The sequence below is a fragment of the Corvus brachyrhynchos genome, unplaced genomic scaffold, assembly GCF_000691975.1.
Source record: "Corvus brachyrhynchos isolate BGI_N302 unplaced genomic scaffold, ASM69197v1 scaffold3, whole genome shotgun sequence".
NCBI classification, from domain to species: domain Eukaryota; kingdom Metazoa; phylum Chordata; class Aves; order Passeriformes; family Corvidae; genus Corvus; species Corvus brachyrhynchos.
Genome location: NW_008237619.1, coordinates 10,490,956 through 10,497,020, shown reverse-complemented (window position 1 = coordinate 10,497,020; position 6,065 = coordinate 10,490,956). Strand labels below are relative to the sequence as shown.

The window sequence follows — 6,065 nt, the reverse complement described above, 5'->3', positions numbered from 1 at the left end:
GGGGCGAAGGTTTCCAGCCATAATCCCACTCTTTGGTGCGGCTGGGACAGGTAAATTGCTCCCTGCTGGCCGCCTGACCCCGTGGAAGGGGAAGTGTGTTTCGGCATGGGCCGAATTGGGGTTGAGAGGCTGCAGCTGGGCAGGAGTGGGGTGGGGAAGGTTTGAATGTTGTTTCCGTAATACACAGAAAGTTTTTCGCATGTGTTTGCTCGCTTACCTGGGTGCTCACCAGAGGGGTGGGGGCTCCTTTCGTCTGGGTGTGTAGTGACCATGCTGTGCGTTGTAGATGCAATTTTTGGGGGTGAGAAAGGGTGTGCCGAATTAGATGATCCCGCGCTGCAGATTTATGTTTAGATTTGGGGGTGATATGCGACTAGGTAACCTCTCAAAGTGTTTCTTCGTGAAATGTTTCTTAAGGAGTTTCTCGGTTTGCTATTCAAAAACCTAGAAAATTGCACCACAACTCCAAGCTAACTGTTTGGACAGTAGCTGTGGTGAAACTGCTTTATTAAAAGTTTCCCAGTGCCATAACTTGGTGGCCTTCAGATGTGCACCACAGCACCAGGTAATGCCCGTGTGTCATGGGAGATGCATCAACTTGCTCGCTGCCATGCCGGGAGCATAGCTGGAAATGGTTTAAAGAACATTTGCTAACGACCCCGAGCTGCACTGATTACTGAAAATTATAGCAGAATAAATATTTACAAGTACTGCTGCTATGCATGTCAGTGAAGAGCACAGACTGTTTATATTCACGTTTATATTCACAGCCTCCTATCTCCAGGTTTACAGTAGCATCCTTGTTAAATGGGTTCAGATGTTGGTTTTGGGGCTGTTTTATTCTCAGTTCACTTGAGAGACAAAAACTTCAGATATGAGGGAAAATGTGTGAGTGACCTAGTGTTTGAAAACAAGTAGATTAAGTTCCCTGCTTAGAAAAAATACTTCAAGATTGTTATTTTTTTCCTGATTGTAACATTTTCCCTTCTTTCCAAAGGCCTCATTGTCTCTTGCATTTCCCTGGGGTTAAAAGTCCTGCCAGTGAAGGACTGCTCTCTTTGGAGTGGAGCACGGACCCTCCCAGGTAACCTTCCCTTCAGCAGCGGCTTCAAAATGCCGTGCTCAGGTCGGCTTTGATACTTGGAGAGCACAGAACTGCAAAACAGCCAACGTGGCTGTGTGACTTGCAGGACTAATCTGTTTACAATTACTGTCAATTAAATCCAAAGTTTTGTTGGTTTTTTGTTGTGTTTTTTGTTTTTTTTTGTTTTTTTTTTTTAAGGAAGGAAACCCACATAAATCAAACCTTGTTAATGGCCACAGCCTGTTTTGTCCTTAGTTCGATGCTGCCTTTTGTCAGTTAAACTGCCACTGTGGCTGTTGGCTAATTCGGCCTTTTAGGTCTCCCTTATTTCTGAGCTGCTTTGCTCAGCATGAAAATGGGAAGTCTCCTATTTCTTCTTTTGGGGTGTCAAAAAGAGTTGGAGCTACATACAATTATTTTAGCAATTCAAGTAACTAATTAAGTCTTTTTTGGTCAGGAAAAAGCTTGTGATTTTTAGATTCCAAATGAGCTTTTCGTATTCTAGTAATAAGGTTTACTTGATAGAAGCCTTATTTTCTAAAAATAACTGGTAGATTTTGCTGGAGGGAGAAATTGTTAACTTTATTTGGAGTTACCTGTTTTTCCAAATAGTACTTTGATACTCCAGAAAAATAAAGATCTATTGTATAAAACCAACATACATGCACATGACATGTAATACTTTACTATCTATTGAGAAGCAATGCTTCATCCAAAATAGTCATGAATCTGATTAACTGTATTTGCAAAAATGTCCTTTGTTCATATAAACTCCATCCTTCTTCTGAGGACCTCTTAATAGTGGTTAGGTTTAAAATTTTTCCACTTCAGTTGTAAGTGCCTTTTGCTCCATCGCATAATATTGTGGAGGGTTCAGTGGGTGGTGAAGGAGAGAGGGAAAGAAATATTTCTCTGTTGAATTGACTCACCACAGGTCAGTAATTTTTGCCAGCTCATGTGCAGTGTTAGAAATATGGTGCAGGCAATTGTCATCTGTAAACTTAGAGAAAAATTCTTGTATCAAAAGAAAAAAGACAAGAACAGTAGGCACTGTTATAAGTTTTTTGGGCAGCTCATTGGCAGCTATCCACCATAGAGGGCTGGCAGGTAATGCAGACATTGCTAACTTGTGTCATAACACATTAAATCAAAATATGAAGCATGAATGCAGAAAGTACTTCAGTTCTTGACACACATTTGCTCCCACACAGTACCAGGGTTTATGACTGATGAAGCAAATCACAGACCTGACTTAAATAACTGAGTAAATAAGAAACCTGGTTTTGAAGCACCTGAATTGGCATGTGTGATCATGTCTGTTCCCTGAGTGGACTGACTATGTGTGGTGCTAATAGGTGGTTATATCCTCAAAACCCTTCAGCTTTCCTTTTAAAGCAATCTTTGTTTCCCTTCCAGTGTGTGCAAGGAAAGCGTGTGGTTAAAGGGTAAACCTACAAGTTCAAAAGCAAGTAAAAGGAACCTCTGAATAGATTTGCATGGCATCTCATGATTTTTAGTGAATTTTGTGAGTTCTGAGGATTAAGGATGGCTACCTACCCATACAGGTTTTGACAGATTTATGTGAAAAATAATCTGTTAAGTGTTTGCTCTTAGTGAACTAGATGATTGCCTGCAGTCTTCTCCAGCTGTGCTGGTAATGCCGCTTGTTAGAGCATGAGTCAGAATGCAGGTTTGCTTTTCTCAGATAAAAAGGATAAAGATGCATGTCACTATTTGTCCTCTCTATGAACATGAGACACTCAACAGCTGTTAGCAGACACTTCAGCCATTGTGTTTTCACACTACAGTTTATCCTGTCCTTACAGCCACAGGAGAAGAGCGGGGAACACAGATGCCTAAATCACTGTGACCTTGCCCTACGCTTTATCCAAGTTGTTTAAAGGCACTTTAAAGAAGGTGCAGCCAGCAGTATCAGGAAACCTGTCCAGCAGCACAGCTGGGAGCACCTATTTGGATGGCTCCTGTCTCTATGTGAGACCATAGAATTATGAGTTTCATGGGTCTTCAGAGGTTTTGGAGATGAATCATAAGCATGAATTCTAACAGACGCACTAATCCAGCTGGGTTCACTACTGGGTAGGTAGTCTGTGAGTTAGGCTTTTAGTCTTCTCCCTCAGCCAAACCCCAGCTCTCTTGAAGTTAGTCATACAAAATTCCAGTTGATTTTCAACAAAACCACCAGTTTCCATACTGACTTTAATTAGTATTTATTTGGATGACAGTGGAAATAAGGACCTATAAGCATCATTAGTCTAGTTGAACAAGTACTTAAAAATTCGAAGAGTAGGAGGATTACCTCTCCTTTATGAACCAGCAGGGCTTTCAGACATTTTTAATAGCCTCAGGAAGGTCGCAGCCTCTTAAGTGGCTATGCAAAAAAGTGTGTGTCACAGCTATCAATGTGGTTGCCAAAACGTGAGTCCTGGGCATTAGAAGGGTTGTTCAAGGTTTATTCTCTTCTCTAGCTACATCAAGTCTTTTTTCCATGCAGCAACTCTTCTCTGAAGCGGTCTCTCATCAAGTGCTGGCTTAGCTTCTCATGGGCACCTCGTTTGAGCATATTTCATATCCACCATATACTCTTTGTCCTACTCTTGACAAAAAGAAAAAAAATGTGCTTGCTTTTTCTGTCGAGGTCTCTCCTTGTCTTTATTCTCCTGATTTTTCCAAAGTCACCTTCTCTCTTCTGGTAAGATATCTGAAAAAGTTTTTCAGTTACCTGAGTGTGTTTCTAAGTGGTCAGAAGTACCATGTTCCTTGACTAGATTTCATAATACCTTATCTAGAGCTGAGGTTTTGGGCATGCCACTGCACTTTTCAGTGCATTTGTTGCTCTCTCTTTGCTTCTCAGCACCCCTCTATCCACAATGTCCTGGCTGGTTATGAGGAGAGCAGAAGTTTATGTACATATATATGTTTCTTGAAAGCTGCTAAGCTTCTACTCTTACTTGCAACACTTTTTAGGTGGTGTGATTGTACCCACGGTGGGTAACTCCCACAGGTTCAAACACAGGCAAAACCAAATATGCACCTGTCTCTTTTCTCTCTTTTTTTTTTTTAATCTTTTTTGTAATGGTTTGCATTTTTACTCTGTGTGAGGCATGATTAGAAGTTTCTGTAGCTCGCAGAGGAGGGGGGGGTGAGGAGTGGGTGGCAGGGGAAATGGTGGTTGTAATCATGCAGTTGTTTAGGCAGTGCATGGAAGGAAGTCATGTGAGTGGTCAAGTCAGGTGCATGGTACTATATATGGCAAACATTTGTGCTGTATTTATTTATACATGGTGTTTCTCAGTGCAAAAGCTGCTCTTTGCATTTAAAGCCTGACTTTCTGGACATTTGGTATAGCAGTTTTAAAGCTAGACTGAAAATCTGGATAGATTTAAAAACCACTGACCAAGTTTCATTCTCTGAGCAGATGCCACACAGTTTCAGTCTGGTTTTCTTTGCCTCAAATTGAGGGTTAAAGAAAGGGCATCATTTGAGAAACAGCTGTTCTTTTATATTCATATTAACTAGTTTTATCAGTGTAGAAAGAAAGAGGGCATCAGATTCTGGGGACTCCATTGCACAGTAAAAGAAGTTTGGGTTTTTTTTCAGAATTGACTAATAACTTTTGGCTGCATGCAGTTATTTCCTGGTATTATTGAATCCACTTTATTTTTGAAGGATCTGCTGTTTCAAAAGCGAGTATTTATCTTGTCTGGATATCAGTGCTTTGCAAAGGGTCTGAAGCTAATACAAATGAAAGCCTCTGAATTCACCTTGTGAGAAGCATTTTCTTTGGGATAGGATTCTCACCTTACATTCCCTGTGACCTACTCTAGTCCCCAAAGCAGCAAAATGCAGTACAAATTGAAAGAGAAACATTTGCCTTTTTTGACATCTATTGCTGAGATGCCTCTTTTAAAATCCCATGTACTCTAGAAAATGTGAGAAGTAAACAGCAGAGGATATATGTTTACTTACTAGACTTAGTAGGAGATTCTGAGTAAGAATGTGGTCTCTTACTAATAATGAAACTGTTCTGAAGTATGAAAAATATGTATTTTGGTCACAATTCATTATTTAGATGATTGATATTGAAAATGTTGCGTGCTCTCAAACTATAACAAGTGGCCTCAATTTCCAAAGCTGCTGCAATCTGGTACAGAAACATAGGTGAGGCGAATTGGGAAAAAACCCCTATGTTTCAACAATTTATTTTTTAAAAAGTATCAACACAACCAGCCTGGCCTTTGGCAGGAATTTTTCACCAGCTCAGAGCTGGAAGGCTGCCTTTCTTCTTGAAGGCTGTTGGTTTCCAATCCACTTGCTTTCTCATCTCCCATATTTTGCATTCTTTTACTTCATTATGAACTCTGGTCTTACCTGCCCAGATGTCTGGGGCCAAACCCCCTCTGTCATTTAGTGAGACTGGAGTATTCAAAAACCTCCTGTCACTTGCAGGAAGACTCCGGCAGGGTACTGAACACCTGCATCTGGCAAACTGAGCAGCTGCTTGGGTTGTTATTGAGACCTAGAGTGCACTAATGGCAGGCTTTGTGGTATAATGTTAGATGAGATAATGTGGGCCCTTTCTGGTTTTCTAGGGGTTCCCAGCCACCTCTGTGTGTGACATTTGGTAGCACTGTAATTACTTCTGAGGCCATTTAATGCATGGTCAGTGCATATTTCCATCAGTTGTGGATTTAGATAGCTCTTTCTTTGTTCCTATTCATGAACTGATCCTCCTTTCTCTGAGAATATGCAGAATGCTGAGATATTTAGTAAATAGCCCGAGGGGATGGATTTTCCACTGCAGGATTGTGGTCACTGTTTTCTGTGCTTCACTTGCCCTGAAATGTGCTCCTTAAATGGGTGAAGCCTTTTAAGCAAGAGAAGAATGACAGATTCATTTAGATTGGGAAAGACCTTTAAGAGCATTGAGTCCAACAGTTTCAGTTAGAAATTTTGGGATGTG

The 6,065-nt window shown here is 40.8% G+C and overlaps 1 long non-coding RNA gene across 1 annotated transcript in view; it reads left to right on the top strand.

Moving 5' to 3' along the window:
* Positions 1-2: 2 nt before the first annotated feature.
* The window catches only part of LOC108446143, an 18,032-nt gene continuing 11,969 nt past the window's right edge, over positions 3-6,065 (top strand). The window contains exons 1-2 of the long non-coding RNA XR_001861259.1: positions 3-50; positions 998-1,084. This is a non-coding gene — a long non-coding RNA (uncharacterized LOC108446143). The remainder of the gene's footprint in view (positions 51-997; positions 1,085-6,065) is intronic.